The sequence below is a fragment of the Myotis brandtii genome, unplaced genomic scaffold (assembly GCF_000412655.1).
Source record: "Myotis brandtii unplaced genomic scaffold, ASM41265v1 scaffold328, whole genome shotgun sequence".
Taxonomy (NCBI): Eukaryota; Metazoa; Chordata; class Mammalia; order Chiroptera; family Vespertilionidae; genus Myotis; species Myotis brandtii.
Genome location: NW_005362626.1, coordinates 2,845,538 through 2,865,931, shown reverse-complemented (window position 1 = coordinate 2,865,931; position 20,394 = coordinate 2,845,538). Strand labels below are relative to the sequence as shown.

At 46.2% G+C, this 20,394-nt stretch overlaps 1 pseudogene; it reads right to left on the bottom strand.

Moving 5' to 3' along the window:
- Window positions 1-15,135: 15,135 nt before the first annotated feature.
- On the bottom strand, window positions 15,136-15,667 carry LOC102251141 (annotated as a pseudogene).
- Window positions 15,668-20,394: the final 4,727 nt, after the last annotated feature.

Here is a 20,394-nt window from a genome sequence, read left to right as displayed (position 1 = left end):
ACAACCATAGCTGTTGGCTATAATTGTGCTGGGAGGGCCCTGCCCTCCAGCTGGGACTTGCACGTGGCAATGAGAGGACCCTGTCCTTTCATTAGTCCGAGGCTTGGACCTGGCCAAAACACTGTACCCATACCCCAGGTAAAGCACGAATGCCTCAGCCCACACAAAGGACTCCCCTCTTCTAGATCTACCCCAGTTTTATGCGCTACAAGGGCACGCAGGACATGCCCACTCCTTGTGCTAGATCCTGACCTGTGTTATCCTTTGTCCATTTCTGCTTTCCCTGCACAGCCAAGCTGAACCCTCTTTTTCAGGATAAGCCACCCCAAATCTCTTTTAGAACAAAGGAGTAAAAGCGTACACCATGATGTTTCAACTGCTCAGGTGGGAAAATGCCATATTTTGTTCATTCTTTTACCTTCTGAAGTACATACCTTTTTATCTGTCTTATCAAAAGAGCCAGGAGCTGGTGATCTTGGGAGGGGCAGCTGCCTAGAAGTGCTGATGGTGAGCCAGACAGCCCGGCGTGGCATGCTGTCCACATCCCACAGCTGGGGCTGTATGCATTGCTGACCTGGTTCAAGAACCCATTGCAAAGGCACCATTCCCCAGAAAGGAAAATCAATAAGTAATTTCTTTCCCCCATGTAATTCCATGGGCAACAAGGATGAAACACATCCACCCTGACTGTGAGGGAGTGTGCCTGGCGTGGAAGGCAGCATAGTTCACGGCTCTCAGTGAAAATAGAGACAAACGGGAAAGGCGAAGATGGCCAGAGCAGAGAGAGGCTGATGTGCAGGGAGCCATTTCTCACAGGCATTTAATTCTAGTCCACCAGGGGCTTTTACATCGGGGCTTGCTGTTGGCACAGCTATAATTCTATTTACAGATTGACAACATGGAATAATTTTCAGGGTAAAGGGTGAGCCTCGCATCTCTTGAATCTGAATCTACCCCATGGCCTCCTCATCTTTCCCAGTTTGGAGAGTACTCTGCACAAATTGCAAGTAAGTGATGAAATGCGAGTGCGCGGGGAAGAGAATTCTTCCTGCGCTCTGGAAATGGAGCCGGCCGTAACTGTGATCCATCTTTTTATTTTTATTTTTCTCTTCCCAAGCATTGCCACAGAAAGGGAGCTGATTCAGCTGAGTTTGAGGAAACAGTAGCAACATCAAGTCACAGAAGCTTAGTGGTTTTGTGGCCGATACACACTTATTTCTTTATTGCTTCTGAAACAAGTATTGTAGGCAAAGCTCTTCATTCTGTGTGTGTGGTTTTTGTTTGTTTGTTTGTTTTTTAGTGAATGGAAAAGTTTTTAGTCTTAAAACATTTTTTAATACTTTGGCTTAGGGACAAGTCCAGGAAAATGAACCTAAGAGCCTCAAACCCTTTTGACACTAGTGAACATCCTTTGTCCAGGCACGCTAGCAAACTCTCCCTACCCCCTTGTCTTTCCTAGCAGGTGATGAAATGCAGATGTAACAATATTTCCAATTATATCAAGACGATGAAGCAACAGAGAAGTTCTAGAAAAAAACATTTGCTCCATTAATAGGATTAATGGTCCCATTATGTCACCTGACAACTCTCGTTTTCCTCCCTGTGCTGAGAAGCATGAAATTGTCATGTAAATAATGTCACATCTGTGCAAACAATTTACAAGGTGCTCCACAGATTCAAATTTAAGCTGTCATTTCTCTTAGCGTGTTAACCGTGTCTTCCCTGAAGTTTCCGTTCTCCTCACATGAGAATGGCATATTGATTTCTGCGTTGACCCTCATCCCTGTGTGTCAGGAACCTGTGTGTTTTGAAGGGTTTGAAGAGAGTGCCCACCAACACAATTAGGAATTAAGATTGCATGAGCAAAGAGAGCCAGCGATAGGCTTGTTTGAATTTTCGTACCGTTTATAACTGGCTTCATAACCCTTTTAAAGGTTATTAAATTTTCTTTTTGCATCTGCTTGTGTGCTGAAGGTCCCTGGGGCTGGCAGAGGTGGAAAGGAAGTAATCATTACAGAATTGTGACCGTTCTAAGCCCTAAAGCAGCCTCCTAATTCAGGTGCTCACATTCAAATCCTGCATGCCGGATGCTGCAACTGAACGGTATTCCTTCCCAGAGAAATGCAGCTTCTGGGATTGTGTTTTGACGTAGGCATTTGCTATTGTCACACACACACACACACACTGGAAACTTATATTAATTAGTGATGAGAACACAAATTATTCCCAAGTGAATGAGGGAGTACATTCTTGACCCTTTAGATGCAACAAGCACACATTCCACATCATCTCATTAAATTCAGGCCTTGCCACTCAGGAATGGAGTTTCGTTAGCTGGCCGGTTATATCCAATGCACCTTTTGTTCTGCATTTAAATAGTCTTAAATAAGTGCACTCTAGGGTTCTGACAGGGGCTTCATTGGTCTTGCCACAGTGCGGTTCCACCGGCACCAAACTAATTGCACGTCAAGTTTTAGCATCTCAAGGAAGTGAGGGCTGGGAAATACCTTTCTCCTGTCACCGGGGTTCAGGCAGAATAACAAGATAACCATTTCTAGCCCTCTCCTCCACGCTGCATCGCTAAAGAGACTTTTGTTGGTAGAGGCCTTTTAGAGTGTGGATGGTGTGTGTGTGTGGTAGGGGTACAGAAGGACTCAACAGGCTCAGATAAAAAGGCTGACCCCTGTAGGAAGGTGTGTGTGTGTGTGTGTGTGTGTGTGTGTGGTAGGGGTACAGAAGGACTCAACAAGCTCAGATAAAAAGGCTGACCCCTGTAGGAAATTCCCAAGATTTGGAACTTGCTGTTTCAAACTCTAGGTCTAATGAAGACATCATGGGGATTCTGCTTTTATAAATGTTGGCTATTTGGGTATTTGCTTATTATCCTTCAACATGCTTTACAACTCATCGAAATGATCATACTGCTTCCTGGCTGTGCACAGGTAACAGTTTCCTGGTGGCCATAGTGACCCATTTGACAAAATGGCCTGTGCTGGACATGTAGTTTACATTGTGGGTGGTGAGACCTGCCCAGACAACCAACTTCCATGACGTGGACACAGTACGGTCAGGGGCGTCCTCGGAGGGTAAGCTGGCAGTGACTTCCCACTCCATGGGCTTATTGCCTAATGGACACCGCCAGCAGGTGCCCTGCAGGCAGCCCAGCGAACACGTACTGAGGACCCAGCAAATGCCACCGAAGCTTAAAATAAACGCAGACTCCTTGGAATTGCCCACGTTATTGATAGACCCCAGGTTGCTCTGGTGTTGACACAACCATCTAAGCATGGAGTGATCGCAAAGACCATCCTGACGATCAAATTTATTTTTATAATAGGTCGTCAGGAAAGTGAAGGACTATGGTACAGTGCCATTTTCCATCACCTTTGAATCATTGACAGATATGCTGTAGGAAGGAGCCTTGGGAACCCTATGAAAAATTACTCGCGCACTCCCTCTCCAGGGACCATGGAGTGCCTCACCCGTGGCAAGACCACAGTGAGAAATGCAAGCTCGCCTCCTCTTCCGTAACCACTCAGTGTCATTCACACACGCCACAGTCACCATTCCAGGAACAATGGTGAATGACAGGGACACGAGATCACAGATTTCTGAGAACCCACCAGGAAATTTTTTAAAGGTAACATCATAGCTCTTTGGAAACAGAACGATAAGTACATTTAGATATAGTCTGTTCATCCTTAGTTTATTCAAGCGATGTCAATTGAGTGTCTACTACATGCAAGACTCTATCCCAGGCACCAAAACAGCCATGAACTCACCCGAGTCAGGTACTGCCCTCACGCAACTAGCATTCTAGGGGGAGAGAGACAGTAAAGAAACAAAACATGAACAACTTTAACAAAAACACCAAGAAGAAGAGTACAGGGGGGTGTCATACTGTGGATGGGGACAGGCTCCCCGAGAAGGAGCTGTGTGAGCAGGACCATGGCAGCCCCCGGGAAGGCTGCCAGGCCTGGAGGCAGGCACCTGCTTGGCTTCTGAGAGAATTCCCCTAAAATCCTCATCTGTAGTAAATACACTGCCACTCCTTCCCCAGCTCACCGGCTGCCTTTGGAGAAACGCCTCAGAGTTTTAGAACTTGACTTCAGTGCTCCTCGTTAGTTCGGCTTGTTCAGAGTTGGAAATGTCTTAAGGGAAGTTTTGTCTTAATTGCATTTAACATTAAAGAGCAAAAAAATAAAAATCACGTCATGTCACATGGATCCTGCTTTCTAGCCCCAGACCTGACTGAACTGGCAGGGTGCGCTGGACAAGCCTTGGACCTCCCTGGGTCATTTTTCTTCCCTATAAATGGGGGAGGGGGGCTTTAGGTTCCCAGAAGTTGTGTGAATCTCCAGGTGAGTCCATGTGCCTCTCCCCAGGTGATCCCTGTGTATCTCTCCACATGAACCAGGTGCAGTTTTCCACGTGAGGGGTGTGCGTCTCTCCACGTGAGGGGTGTGCGTCTCTCCACGTGAGTGCGTGTGCGTCTCTCCACGTGAGGGGTGTGCGTCTCTCCACGTGAGTGTGTGTGCGTCTCTCCACGTGAAGCAGGTGCGTCTCTCCACGTGAGTGCGTGTGCGCCTCTCCACGTGAAGCAGGTGCAGTCCTTCGCGTGAGCCCACATCTGCTCTCCTCTTGCCCGCCTGGTCGCATTCTCTCCAGTGAGCTTCTTCGCCTTCTCCGTTTTTAACCGTCTGTAATCTCGCGGGCACGCCTCAGTCTTTCCCTGTGTGCTCGCTCGTGTGTTCTCCGTCCTTTTAGGCTCAGATGTACTCTGTGAGCTTGGGGTGTTTTCGTCCTGCAGGCCCGTGCACAGTCTTACCTTGCAAACGATGGACATCTGTAGCCATGTCTGCTGGGGCCTTGAGGCCTGCAGGGAGCATTCCCTGCCCTGAACAATGGGCTGTCCTCCGGGCGTTCAGCCAGGTAGGATAGCCAGGGCCTGGAGGGCAGGGCGCATCGGTGGGCAGTGCATTCCTGAGCCCTTACCAGGGCTCTCAGTAGGGTGTGGGTGCAGGTAAGTTTTTACTGGCTCCTTTTGGAAATGGTATTGGTGCTTGTCCAGGTCACACTCTGGTCCTGCCCAGTTAAGCTGGCTACCTTATCACTGATTACAGAGGAGGGATCCCCTGTGAAAGGGGAGGTTGGTCCTGTGATCTAACCTGGTCCCCGGGCCGGGCCACAGTGGACACTCACTAAATTGCCCTGAGCTTGCCGCAGGACTCTGAAGGTTCTTTGCTAGGTGATCATATCTGGTCAACAGAGCAGGTTGAAGGTTAGTCATGCTCCCCAAACCTCGACCAGTTTGTAGTGAAAGCATGTCTCACACCAAGTTTGCCGCCCGCAGAAAGCAGTCAAGAACCGTTCAGCGCGTTGTCAGCCCGATAGAGACGCAGCTCTCTGTCCCTGGAGGTGAGCCCCGCTCACCTTGCAGGGGAAGCTCAGTGACACAGGTGCAGTGTTCCTGTGACAGCACTGCCATCTGCCAGGCTCAGGCCCCCAGTGTCCTCAGACTCAGTGGCTGCAAGTAGGGCCTCTGGGTTGACCTCAGTGCTGTTCCGGTGGGTGGGCTCTGACTCAGACTGCACTCTCCCAATGAACGCAGAGTGGCTTAGGAATCTGCTCCTTTTACACAGGCACGAAAGTTAACATTTCAGTGGCTCAAAAGGAGTCCCATTTTCTCATTGACAGCCGTCTTCAAAGAATATGTAATCTGAGTTGCAAGAATATGCTTTTCCTCCCCCCCTCCTCCTTGGGAATTCTCTACAGCTGTTTCCTTTATGCTTGAAATGCATTATGATTGAGAATGCTATTCATCATAACCTCAGTGGAGAGGGGGGGTGTTGTGGGCAGAAGGTGCGAGAAGAACGTGGAAGACCGGAAGTGGTTGTCATGGAGAGCCAGAGATGCCGTGGAGCTGATTAGCATGCTCTGTAGCATTGGGACATGTTCAGGCTGGTGGTGCAGAACTTAACGGCTCACAACTTCCCATCTCCCTTTTCCCAGGGGAGCTGACCTGTGAAAGATGGTGTGTGTGGAGCTAACGAGGTAGAAGAGGAGGCACAGCCCCCATCAAAGACACCTGGCTCTCCAGGGAGAGGCGACAGTAAAGAACTCTCTGAGAATTCCCAGGAGAGCATGCCACCACCTCAGCTCGGTTCTGCCAGGCCGGGCAGTCCAGCCAGGTAGGCCCTTAGGTCACTCTGATTCTTAAGAAAGTGGTTCTGGGCAGGGGCCCTGCCCAGATGCCTAGGGAACAACTGCCTTGGTGCCCAGCTCCTGGTCTTTCACTCAGTGGGAGCCAACACTGAGTGGGCATGTGGGCAGCCTCTAGGCCAGTGATGGTGAACCTATGACACGCGTGTCAGAGGTGACACGCGAACTCATTTTTTTGGTTGATTTTTCTTTGTTAAATGGCATTTAAATATATAAAATAAATATCAAAAATATAAATCTTTGTTTTACTATGGTTGTAAATATCAAAAAATTTCTATATGTGACACGGCACCAGAGTTAAGTTAGGGTTTTTCAAAATGCTGACACACCGAGCTCAAAAGGTTCTCCATCACTGCTCTAGGAGATGGGCAAGGCGAGGACACATTGTTCAGAAGGAAGGCAGTCCGCGTCGCCTTGGATTAGCCCAGTGTGGTGCGTTTGGGACTTTGGCCATGCAGAACTATAGAAAAGTAAATCTGTGTTGTTTCAAGCCACTGTGTTTGTGGTGGTTTGTTACAGCAGCAAGAGGAATGAGTATAGATCCCAACAGAAGAATTGAAGACACACTCATGGGGAGGCCCAGGCTGGGGGAGGGGAAGGAGCAGAGCAGGGGCTGGAGAAGGGTCTGTGGGTCCTGGCTGTGGAGGGGCCCTCCTGGGTCAGGGAGCCAGGCCCTAGAGGGCAGCAGCTGCAGGCGGGGTCTGAGCTACCTGGCTCTCGAGCCAGAGACCCGAAGGATGTCTCTGCAGCACCTTGTACTTGAGGTCCTGCTCTGGATCCAGGGCCTCCTTCTGCAGCCCCAGCTGGTGGTCTGCCCTCCATCTAGGGTCACACTCCCTGGTGGCTATTCTCTTCATTGTTTTTAACCCTGCTTGAAACCACAGTGTTTGTTGGGTTTTGTGCTCCTTGCAGTTCTTTCCTAATAACAGAAAGGAGGTGACTTCCTGTTCATTGCTGAGTCCTCTGTCTCCAGGGGCGTCTGGCGTGTGGGGGTGCTTTATCTCCTGTGCATCTCCAGAGTCTTTGTCATATTCCATCTCCAGCCCCATCCCCCATCTCTCAACTGGATTGACAGTGGGAGACACTTCGCAAAGAAACAAACTTTGAATTGTGTTTGGGCTTGAACCTGCCAGAGTCGTTATTTATTTTCAAGCTGGCGTGTGAGGAGAAAGCCAAGTCCCAGAGGGCCTGCTGCTTTCCAAACACCAGACGAACCCACGTAACTTACATAGTGCCGCGCAGCGAACACAAGGCTGAGGGACTCGTTTTAAGTTAAATAAACAAATTCCATATTCTATGCTAAGCATTCCATAGGTTTAATGTACAATGAACTATTTCATATGCTTTGAGCTCTTCACATGCTTTCAAATTGAAGATTGCATTCCTGGGAAATGAAATAAGAAATATGTACTTTGGGATTGAATTATTTTGGGAAGCTTCTTGCTTCTCTCAGTAAATGTAACAGAAAGGTCCTACATAGAGTCAAATTTAAATAAGATACTTCCCCTCCTCCTTACCATGGCTCCTTCACTGTGCCCCAATGGTGGGGGCATGCCAATATTCTGTCTATTGCTATAATTACTATTACTACCACATCTACAGTTACTACTGGTATTATAATTACTACTATTGCTGCCATAATTACTATAATAACTGCTACAACCACTACTACAATTGCTACTCTATTACAGTTACTATACTGATGATGACTACAATTACTGCTACTACTTCTACAATCAGTACTACTACTATACTAATTGCTATAACTTCCTCTACTACAGTTGCTACCACTGCTGCGTTGTTACTACTATTATTGCTACAATTACTATTACTATAATTTCTACCCTACAATTACTATGATGGTAATGACTACAATTACTGCTACTCATTTACTGTTTACTGCTCAAGGAAAAAAGGGGTGCATACTTGCTTGGTCATTAGATGGTTACATGAATAATTCTCACAACATTTATAACATATTGATTATAGGCGGCATTTCTGTGTCTCCATCATTTTATTCTTTCATCTTGTGAACAAGTCTTTGATTTGAGATGGATGTCACTAATGAAAAATAAAAGATCAGTATGTTAGAGGTCTGGAATATTGGGCTGGACTATCATTTGTTTTTTTTCTGATTGTTTCTACATGTTACTTACAATATCAAATATTGTATTTGGCTTGTGTCATTTTCTGACATAGAGCCTTGAAATGCTGCATTGTAGTGGGACACATTTTTTAATGGGGGAGCATTTTATCAATATAAAGAAACTGTACCATTTCTCTAACTGAAGGTGGATTGCTGTGAGCTATGAGGTGACTCCTCTTTTCCCCACAGCCTCCGGTGAGGGACTCAAGCAAAGGGATCTCCAGATGGTGACAATGCTTCACTCTGGAGTCAGGTCAGATTTCATGTGGAGTCTTCCTTTGGAAGTCAGCAAAGTTAGGTTTCTCTTTGTGTGTGCAGAATGGCCACGGATAAAAGGGCCTCATAAGACCCCTTTCAAGCTTCATGAATTTCTTACTGCAGTTTTCCTGGCATAAGGCATGGCCTTGAACCATTAGTTTGGCCATCTGATCATTTTAGTAATCTGGTCAGACATTTCAGTAAGGAGCAGGTCGTTACTTCATTCTTTTGTTTTTTCCTCTCCACACCATGCTGCTTCACTCTGAGGAGCAGGTGTGGGGAGTCAGCGGGAAGCACCCTTCGCACACGAGCTCACCATTTAGGAGCAAAGACCTAATGGACACAGACCGCAGGGTGCAGACAGGGGCCCTTCCAACATGGGAGCAATGTGGTACCCAGAAGGTTTGGAACGGAACGTGTTAACTCGCTACTCACCCATTTTCATTCTTGGCTGCACTTCATAGCAGTGGGGCCAATTGGTCCACCAAAATCAGTTAGATCATAATCTCTAGGAGGTGAGGCCTAGGCGTCAGCATTTAAAGACAATTTCAGGTGCATAGTCAGGGTTAACAACCACCGACCAAGGTGCTGAAAACAACACATCCTTAATAAAATAAACAGTGTTTTATTTGGATTCTTTTATTAAAGGATTGGGTTAAGCAGATTGCATGGTGAACGTGAAGGAGAGATCAGGAATGGGAAAGACGCATCGTTGCCCTGGGGCGTGGTCACCGGGAGCAATGGCATCCATTCTGGCAGGCAGTGCAGGGCAGTTAGCAAAGTTGGTGTGGTGGGCGATGCTGCCCAGTGGGGCTACAGTTCCAGGCAGTCTGTGCTTGCCCAATAGGGGGCCCTCATCGGCGGATGGAGGTGTTTTTGCCAGGAGGCTAGGCATGGTCTCCAGGTTAGCTGGATTCAGGAAGGAGAGTGTCATGGTGGAGATGCGTGACATGCCATACAGGTGACCTCTCACTTCCCCTGCACCTTGGCACTTTTCCTACCAAGCGTGGGTGGAATCACAGATCCCTTCAGTTCTTCTCGAGGGCGATCTCGGTGGTGAGGGAGGAGGGGAGATAGGGCTGGGAGTCAGCAGCCCCCAGGTGTAAGGCTTCGTCTAATGGGAGGCAGGACTGAATTTTTCCCAGTGAGGCTAAGCTTCTTGAAAGTTTTCACTGTGGCTGCCCCGTTTGGGTGGACGTGGTCTGTGGGCAGAGCTCACTGGGGGAGATCCTGCTTTGGAGAGCCAGAGGAGGGCATCCCCTACCCCCAACACTTTCTCAGAACCCCATTCTACCATGATGGGTGGCATTCATGCCCTGCAATTGGCTTTAACTATTTAAGCCATCATCTTACTATTAGTCTTTTCAGTCTTCTTTCTAATCAAGTTTACCCTGTCATGACTATTAAAAGAAAAAAAGACTGTAGCGCCTCATCATGAGAAGTGAGAATGCTGACACCTGGGCTGGCTTAAATTGGCCTCTGGAAGATTTGACGCCATTCAGGCGAGCTGGTCTTCTGTAATCACAATTCTCTCCTCTCCAACCCTGCTGGAAGCCACTCATTAATTATAAATAGGAAATATAAAGGTTGGTTTTCCTGTCTTGCACTCATCACAGAGATGTATAGTAAATGCAGTGTGATTGCATTGCTAAACTTGAACTTGTCTTAAATCAAACCGACCTTTAAATTATCCTTCAACCCCCGCCCCATCCCCAAGTAACTATTGGTCCATACACCAACTTTTATTAATGACATAATAAATTAGATTAACTATCAGCTCAGCCCACAAAGGTTGGAAAATAGCTTTTATTGCATGCTTTAAGGGAAATCTAGTGTAACATATGATATTAATATGCTATTTGGTTCTCCAACTGAGATAAGGAAACGGAATTATGTTGGAGAAGGGAAATCAAAATGCAGTCTCAGCCCAGACCACATCATCATCAAAATGAGAGGATAAGTTTCTAAAATACAAAATAAAGGGTAGCAGCAGTCACGGAGGAAGGTTGTGATCCTCCCCTGTCCTGGGGATGCCTGGCTTGTGGTTTGGCCCAGGAGGCCCTGACTCTGCCCCGTCCTTCCTTCCACCAGTGGTCATCTTCCAGGCCTGCTCACAGTCCCGAGTCCTATGCACCTGCTGCTATCCTGTGCTATGTTTCTGATCTTTCAGCAGAGGATGGCATGGCAGGTGCAGCCGCATCAGAAGGCCCCAACTCTGCTCCTGAGCCCAAACCAGAATCTGGGCCAAGTTAGGATCAGAGGAACTACTACCCAACAGGCTGTGGCATGGAGACTACAGCAGCTTTTGCCTCTGTCTTCCCAGCCGGCATCCCCAAGACCCCTTTTCTGGGGCGCAGTAGCTTGGAAGAATAATGCCTGATACTTAGATCCTCCCGCGTGCAGCTGCCAGAACCCTGAGACACGCTGCCAGAGATGCTGGGGCTCACTGCCTGCCCTCTGGGAACGTGACTGGGTGAAGGCAGCTCCAGAGGCTTCTGTACCCATTTCCCGTGCCCTCCAGGCTTCCTACCCCTCCCTCAGTGTGGAGATCTCTTACAGGTTCGCTCTTCTTAGTTGCCTCGTCTGAAGACGGGAGATGGGAAGAGTAGATGCCTTTTAGAGTTGCTGTGAAGCTTCAAGGAGTGGGTTCATTGAACATTGCTGGACACAGCAAGCCCCAGGGACTGTTAGCTAACATCCACTGTCACCCTGAGAAGCTGTTTAGACTTAGAAGAGAGGCACGGCATTCACGTTTGCAGAATTGAATAGGCGAATTAGGAGAATGCATAGAAAACACAGTCTATGTGTTTTATGTATTTGTTAGGGGTTGAATTGTGTCACAACTGTCATGAAACTGGAAAATGCAAATTTTGGAGTTCTAACGTCTAGTACCTGAGAATGTGACTTACTGTGGAAATAAGGTCATTACCGATGTAATTGGTTAAGGAGAGATCATGAGGCTGGGCCCTCATCCAAGATGACTGGTGTCCTTATAAAGAGGGAAATTTGGACACACAGACGCATATAGGGAGAACCCCACATGAACCTGAAGGCGGCCCGGAGAGAGGCCTGGAAAAGGCTCTCCCTCACAGCCCTCAAGGGACCCACCCTGCAGGCACCTTGATCTTGGACATTCCAGCCTCCAGATCAGTGAGACAATTAATTTCTTTGTGTAAGTCGCCGAGTCCGTAGAATTGTTACGGCAGCCCTGGAAAACTAATACAGTGATATATGCGAAGGAAAAAAGGACAGTAAGAAAAAAGAAGGGAAAACCAGAATAAAATAAGAAAGTAAATATTATAGTACATGTCATTTGATAAAATATCTACTGCAAGGCAGGCATTTAATTGTAATAATTTTACACGCCCCCCTCCCCCTCCCCCAGTGCTTACTCTACAAGTGCTAAAATTCGCATCATTTGGAAGTTGTGGAGTCAGTAAGTCCAAAAGTAAGTCTGCGTGCCTTCCTAACCACTTGCCGTAGGATACGTCCTATAGGAGAAACTGATACTTTCTGGTGTCAGAAGTGAGCTGTGGAAGCCATGGGAGGTTAAAGGAGAAACTTGGGAGTGTTTTCCTTAGGCAGCCTCCATGTCCAGCCCCTGCAGCACGTCTGGACTGGCATTCGTTTGCACTAAGCCACACACCACCTTTCACAGCCGTTTGTCCTGATTTTCACATCAAGTTCAGAATCAAAGCTCCTTGGGAGCTGGAGACGTGTCCTCTCCTCCTTTGTAGTCCTCCCAGGGCCTGTCCACGTTGTCCACAGGAGACGCCCGGTCAATATTTGATGAATGAGTAAATGGTACGGAGCAAAGCAGCAGCGAATGTGAGTCAAGGTGTGGTGCCCTCCAAGGGGAATGCAGAGTTTCAAACAGAGAGACACGCTCTTCCAACAGGTCTGTCCCTGATGAGCAGTTCTGGTGATGGTGAACGCAGCTAGAATTGTTCTATCCAGCACAGTTAAACCCCTCTGAGCAAGTGTATTTTAAAAGATAGAGGGGTGATGTGTAGAGAATGACGTCCATCTTCATCTTGTGTAAACCAACTGCATTCTGCCCAGGGCCATGTCATGTGTTCGCACTTTCTTGGATGGGGTGCTGCACTTGGTTTTGAAGCAGTGAAGCCCACTGGCCTATTTGGGAACTGGACTCTGGGCAGGGGCCACCTTTCCATGATGGGCACGTCTCAACTTTGATTGTTGTTCACTGTTGTTCAAATAGAAGCCCCATGAGATTATAAGGCAATTATGTGATTCTCTTCTAGGATGTTTATCAGAAAAAAGCACTTATGGTGCACACTGTTTTCCGATTTACTCAGGCCACAGTTTTCATCTTTTTGTGAGGAAGCTGCTTATTTAAATTTTTTTATCTCTAGCTATTTTTCTGTCTTGTGTTCAAACTGGGAAAGGAAAAATCCCTCCTGGTGCCCTAGTTCAGAAAATGTGGGCTGTATAAGAGGGCATGGACTAGAGAAATTAAGAGGATGGTCACACCTTACTGTTTGAACTCTTCTGCTGGTTGTACACCCTGGGTACCACTGGTCATGCATCCTGTAATTTTCCTTTAAGATAGTTTAGCATAGACAGTGTAAAATATTTACGGGTGTGGGCCAGTTTAGCTTATTCTCTATCCTGGGAGTGGTTCATGTTTATAGTGTCACAAAGAGGAATGCATGCTGCAAGGGCAGGCACGGTTAGGATTGCAAAGGTGCTAAATCAGAGTTTACAGTTCAGCATCCTTTGTCCCAAATCTTCAACCACCTTGATCTGTAAATGTCTGCACTAGAGATTCGTTCATTAGTGGAAGGATTATCCTATATAACAAAAGGCTAATATGCAAATTGACCGAACAGCAGAACGACCGGTCTGTATGACGTGCACTGACCACCAGGGGCCAGACGCTCAATGCAGGAGCTGCCCCCTGGTGGTCAGTGTGCTCCCACAGCAGGAGTGCTGCTCAGCCAGAAGCCAGGCTGACGGCTGGTGAGCGCAGCAGTGGTGGCGGGAGCCTCTCTTGCCTCTGAGGCAGCACTAAGGAGCAGCAAGCTGAGTGGTAAGGAGCAGCAAGCAGGCAGGCAGTAAGGAGCGAGGGCTCCCAGACTGAGAGGGGAGTGGGCCTAAGCTGGCAGGTGGACATCCCCCGAGGGCTCCTAGACTGCGAGAGGGCGCAGGCCAGGCTCAGGGACCCCCCCCCATGCACGAATTTTGTGCACTGGGCCTCTAGTTAGAGATAACTCTCATTGAAGGAACAAGTGGTGCTCATATTAATTGGGATATGTGGATGGGTTAAACCCTGCCCAGGCTCCTCTGCCTTTCCCAGAACAGGGGTGCCTTGTAGGCTGTGTGTGCACCTTGGGAGGGTTGCCCTTGGCCTTCTGCTGCATTTTGCTTCCTGCCCTAGTTGAGAATTCTGTGTCCGGATCATGCAAGGTCCTCGAGGATGGATCTGTGGCTGAGAGCTGGGATGCCACAGAGCTCCCAGGAACAGACTGTTTCATGCCTGCTTGCCAAGAAACATGGATGTGTGTGTCAGAATTGTGTGTGAAACCTGCTTTCATGGTGACGTGCCATCTGGTGGTGGCAAGGCCATGTGGAAGGAGCCCTTTTGCTTTTTCTCATCTCCAGAGGCCGCCAACATCTAATGACAAGATCAAGCTTGGCATAGGAGGCTTATCTAAGCTACACGTTGGTATGGTTTCTACCTTGCTCCTCTCAAGGAGGGAATTCTGATCCCAGAGCCAAGAGCTTAGGATAAGATTAGATTATTGTGCCACAAGTGCAATGTCCCTTGAAACCCAGGCCTCTGTGTCTAAGAGTTGTGATCTCCTTAGTAATTTATACTCACATTTCTTTCATAGGTAAAATAGGACACTATGATGGTTAATTTTATGTGTCAACTTGACTGGGCTGAGGGGTGCCCAGATAGCTGGTAGAGTGTTATTTCTGGGTGTGTCTAGGAACTTGTTTCCAGAAGAAATTAGCATTTGAATCAGTAGACAGGTACTTAAGTTGAGGATGTCTATTTTTCATAGATGCTTATTTTGGAGTAAAAAATAATCAGTTTATTATGAACAATTGCTAGGCAAGGAAAATTAGCTTATAATTAGTTTCAAACCTAGTCTCAGCCATGGGGGCCATCCTCGAAGACCTTGCATGATCACCCTCATCAGTGCTGGTGGGCACCATCCAGTCTGTTGAAAGCCCAAATAGGACAAAAAGGCGGAAGATGGGCAGATTCTCTCTTCCTCCTTGAGCTGAGAGGCCCCTCTGCTCCTGTCCTGGCACAGTGGGTGCCTGGCGCTCAGACTCCAGGATTTACACCAGGGGCTCCCCAGTTCTAGGGCCTCCATTCAGCTTAGTTAGCTGCAAAGAATGATTTACGTATAAGCAGAAACTGAAAAGAGCTTCAATGTCCAGGGGCGTTGGGCTAAAAAGTATTAGAGATCTAGATTTTACCAGATCCATAAACAAAATTTGAAAAAGCAGTCATAATGTAGAATAGCAGCTCCCAGAAACGTCTTCAAGCTTATCTTCTTCAGAAGTTGACTCAATTCAGTTTGCTTCATTCTTGGAAGCCTCATCAAAATTCTCCGCAAGATCTGGTCATCATCATCCTCTCCCATAGCAAGTGGTGCTTTTCCATCCACAGATTGTTTGGGCAGAGCTTCAGCCAGTCTCCTTAAACTAGTCAGACTGTCTGCACCCAGCTGGTTTAAGTTGTGGGGTAGCATTTCTGTCAACACGGCCTGTAATGGTGAAAGTGTTCGCTGCCAGAGATGCCTGAACGTTAGGGTTGTTAAAGTGGATCACTGTTCCTTGGTTTGTGAACATATGTATTTACCTCCTCAATACCAGAGATATTGTTTAGCCCTAACTTCTTTAAGGACAACTGAGGTTTTTTTTTATCATCTGCTGTAGCTGTCCTGTGAACCACCTTCTTCTTTCTACGAGCAGTTCCTTTCCCACCAATGCGCACTTGTGCCTGCAGTTTGACGAGTTTCTCTTGTTCATGATAGTTTCTTTCATCTTGTCGGAGAGGAAATGGGGCCGTGCAGGGCACTAGGGCTGATGCTCATGGGGTCTAGGGCAGACCAGCTGAGGATAAGCCTAAATCTCCTCTTACATGGGGTTCAGCAAAAGTAGGTTTACAGTGGTGAGTACATGAAACACGAAGTTTATTCTTATGTTATTATTTATTAATTGTATTATTTTCCATTCGAGCAACTGTCAACCTATGTTTGCCACACCTTGGATATCTCATTGATGCTGTTTCTCTGGAGAATGCTAGTGCAGACACTTATGTTGAGGATGTATATTTTTCATAGATGCTTATTTTGGAGAAAAAAATAACCAGTTTATTATGAACAATTGTTAGGCAAGGAAAATTAGCTTATTAATTAACCTAAGAGGGCATATGTATTAATAGTTTCAAACCTAGTCATTAAAAACACAAGGACAACTTGTGAATGGTAACAGTCCTACTTGGAATTCTGAAGCAAGCCCCTGTGTAATTAGAAAATACACTGTTATGAAATTCAGAAAATTAATTAAAGTTAAAATGGGAGGAAAAGCGTTGAAGATATGTCCTTTGCCTGTGCTTTGTCGCTAAGAGTTGTGTTTATTATGTATCAATCTCAAGCAGAAAGTGGGTCCTTTAATCTGCAGGCTCCGAGTGATTTTATCTTTCTTTCCCTTCAGATAAATTGTTTAGTTACTTTCATCATCTTCCTGGCACGTTATGAATGGTTTAGTCTCCTGAAGTGGAAGAAACACGCTTAATAAAGCCAAATGACTTCTTTCTAATGTTAATTCGGGAAAAAATGAACCTTCCTAAGGATGGGAATGTATGATCGCATAAAACTTGTCTTTAGGCAAAGTTATGATACAGAACATGCCTACTTTGTCATTCCAAGAATGGTATTGCTGTCGAAAACAGCAGACGCCTCTCTGAGTTCTGGGAACGGAAGTGCAGTTTGCATTCTGTCAGACAGAGTGAATACAGGTAGACCTTCTCAAAGGAGAAGGTAGCTGAGGTCAATACTCCTGCTCTGAAACTTCACACTGCACTCCCAGAATTACCCAGGCTGCCAATGGAAATAAACTGTATATTGCTTCTAACGTAGTGCCTCCATACAGAGAATAGGATGGAAATGAAGAAGTCCCAGATGGAAGATAGCAAGTTTGTGAGAAATTCTGCCTTCACTATTTACTTTAACAAACAAATCAGAAGTTGTTCCAAAATGCAGCATTTTTAATTCAAGAGGGAGGTTTTTTAAATTATTACTATAAAGCCTTTTTCTTCAAGGGTTCTAATAGGTTATTTGAGAAAATTCAATGGACTTTTCTGACCAAAATAAGTATTTTCAAGCTTATCTTGGTGTCAAAAGAAGTGAATATTTGAAAATAACCAAGCCTTATACTTTTGTGGCATTTTATAATATACAGAACACTTTACTTATTCAGTTCTCACAATGACCCTGTTGGATAAACAGTATTTCAATTTTATATACGAGTGTCTGGAGGGTCAAAGAAATGAAATAATTTGCCTAAAGTTACATACATAGTGGTGGACTATTAGCCTGAATCTGTCAATTACAACTCCAGTTTTCTTTAGAAAACACCACACTACCTCTCTTTAAAGAATTAGCTGAAGGAAAACTGAGACCACCTTAGCCTTTGGGGAAGTAGCCACCATTCCTAGTGTTCTAGACATCCAACAATGCAGATGTTTTCACTGTAAAATGCTCGTCTTTTTAAACTGTCAGTGCCCATGCTCTCCCCGCCCCCCCCCCCCCCCCCGCCCCGGAACCATTTCTCGGGGACCTGAGCCAAGGGTCTCCTTTCTTAGCCCTGAAGTTAGCATGCACACAGGCACAGAAGCAGTGGGTGCATTTAGCAAGTACTTCTGTGTTCACAGGGTTGGGTTCATTGCTTAGGGATATACAAAATAATTAGCAAGTGTAGAAAATGAGGTAGTGCCTTCAAAAATGCTTAGAATATTGGCTTGAAGTACTTATACCTAGAACATATTGCCAAAAAGGTCATGGTAAGATGGGCAAGATAGCCAGAGACTAACAATTTCTTTAGCCCGTTTTTTCTAGATGTAAAGTAAGACCTCAGGTGAGAAGACTTTCTGTGGAAAGAGGTGGCTGAAAGGAAGTCTAGATTGGAATTGGTAGTTAGGGAAGGGAAGGCAAGTAACATCAACAGGGCTTGGAGAACTCTGACCAGTTTGGAGAGCACTGATGGGTAAATTTTATAAATTGAACTAAGGCAATTAGAATATTTTTGGTAGATAATCAAGGTGATTAGCTATTCTCTTATAACCTTAATGCCAGTTTCTAACGAAGGCCTGTCTCAGGCCAGGTTCTCTTACATCTTGTGTGGATATCTACTAAACAAATGCCTATTTGCAAAAGACACAAGAGATCCAACCTGTTCTTGAAGATCAGTGAAGTCCCAGTTCTGTGTGCCATGGGCGTTCTGGTGTAACAAGGTAAAGATATAACAACTCTCCGAGGCAGGCTTCCTCTCGCAATGGCCTCTGACTCGCTCCAGGATGCTGAGGCACCCTGCCCTCGCCCTGTCCTAAGCGGGCAACAACAGACCACTCCGATTCATAATTCCATGTATAAGGGTGGCAGTATCTCTGAAATATTTTTGCCACTGCACACATCTTAAAGACCTTTAATTTTGACAGAGAACCTATTTCTGACATTCACCATGGAGGTTTTAGAGGTCACTTTTTTCACCTGTAAAGATCCATCCTGGGCGCTGAGTGTGCTAATATGCACAGGACAGCTTGGTGGGTGAGCCCACGTAACGGACATTCACCTAGCAGTCCTGCCGGAGTGCTGACTTCTTGGCTGTAACTCCATCAGACCACCGCTGGGCTCTCCATTTTTTATAAGGGCAACGGACACCTCTAGAGTTGCAACTTAAATGAACAGGCACATGAACAATATCACAGTCTCTGATGAAATATTTGGGGAGCATTCCAGCCAGTGTAATAAAAGGTTGGTGGGCTGGGATAGATTGGTTAGAGGGTGTCTGGAAGGGCAGACTGCATATATTGGATTTGCAAGAGAATAGATCTGTAGCAGTTATTGTTCACCTTCAAAAGTTTTGGGGGAAAATAGTCAAGTTAACTATTGCACCAATTCTGAAGGAAACCTTGCCTTCCACAGACTTTTCAAGGCAGCACTCCTCCAGTAATGAGCCAGACTGGGCTTCCCTGCTCACCCGCAAAGATGCCCGCAGGCTGTGGCCTCTGCATCACCGCAGGGGGCATCGACGTTCAAAGGCTATGGCGAGGCCTTCCCCTGTGCCATTTCCTCTGAAACAGAAGTTATTTTCTCTCACTGCTGTGCATCATATTTGTGATAGCTTATTGATCAAAGCCAGGTCAACTTTCAAAGCAGGGAGGGAACCACATTACTCTTCCTTGTGCGTTAGTTTCCATCAGAAGGCCCTGCCTTGCAGTCCCAGCTCTTCCACATGAGCCACTGTGCATGTGCGCCCACCCCTTGCTCCCCCATGTGCTCAGTCATGCTTTGACATGAGAAAGCAAAGCACTTCAGTCTAAAGCAGTGGTTCTCAACCTTCCTAATGCCGCGACCCTTTAATACAGTTCCTCATGTTGTGGTGACCCCCAATTTCATTGTTACAAATTGAACGTAATTAAAGCATAGTGATTAATCACAAAAACAATATGTAATTATATATGTGTTTTCCGATGGTCTTAGGCGACCCCTGTGAAAGGGTCGTTTGACCCCCAAAGGGGTCTCGACCCACAGGTTGAGAACCGCTGGTCTAAAGGGACAGAGTGAGCTGAATCCCTTGGCCCAGGAGGCTCAGAATGCTCTGTGTCAATTTTAGTCGTGCTTCTGCTCATCAAGAAATAACCTACTATTACATGATTTCCTTTAATTATAATAACTTTATGTGGACCACTTTTTGGCATTCGTGTTTTAAATCATAGAAAAATGTTGACCCTTAAGTGCAGCAAGCCTGAAAACCTTATTCTCATGCTTTTGGGTGGATGTGGGTATAAGACAACTTTGCTTTGTATCTTGGCCAGAAATTTACTAACTGAGCCACACAAAGAAACTTGCTGTGAAGTGGTTTCATGTACAAGGGGTCCTCTCGGCAAAGAGGCTGACAACATCAATTTAGGAGTCTCCAGTGTCCGGTAACTGTTTGTAGCCTGCTGTAATACTCTAGGTGAGCAGAGTAGAATTAAGTTATCTTAACATGTATAGTTTTGCTGGGGCTGCCATAACAAAATATCACAGACTAGGTGGCTTAAACAACAGCAGTTTATTTTTTTCTAATTCTGAAGGCCTAAATTCCAAGATCAAGGTGTCAATAGGTTTTGTTTATTCTGAGGATTCTCTCCTTGGCCACCTTGTCACTATATCCTCATATGGTCTTTTCTCTTTGTGTATCTCTGGTGTCTCTTTTTGTGTGTTTATATTTTCTCTTCTTATAAGGACACAAATCAGATTGTATTAGGGCCCATGCTCAAGACCTTTATTTTTTTTTTTTAACTTAATCACACCTTTAAGACCTTATTTCTAAACTAGAGGCCCGGTGCATGAAAATTCATGCACTCAGGGGGATGGGGTGCCTTCAGCCCAGCATGCACCCTCTCACAATCCGGGACCCCTTGGGTAGGGTCTCTAGGCCTGGCCTGAGATCAGGGCCTATCGGGGCTTTCCTTCCCCCGGCTGCAGGTAGCTGGCCCTACACCCACCACTGCCACTGCT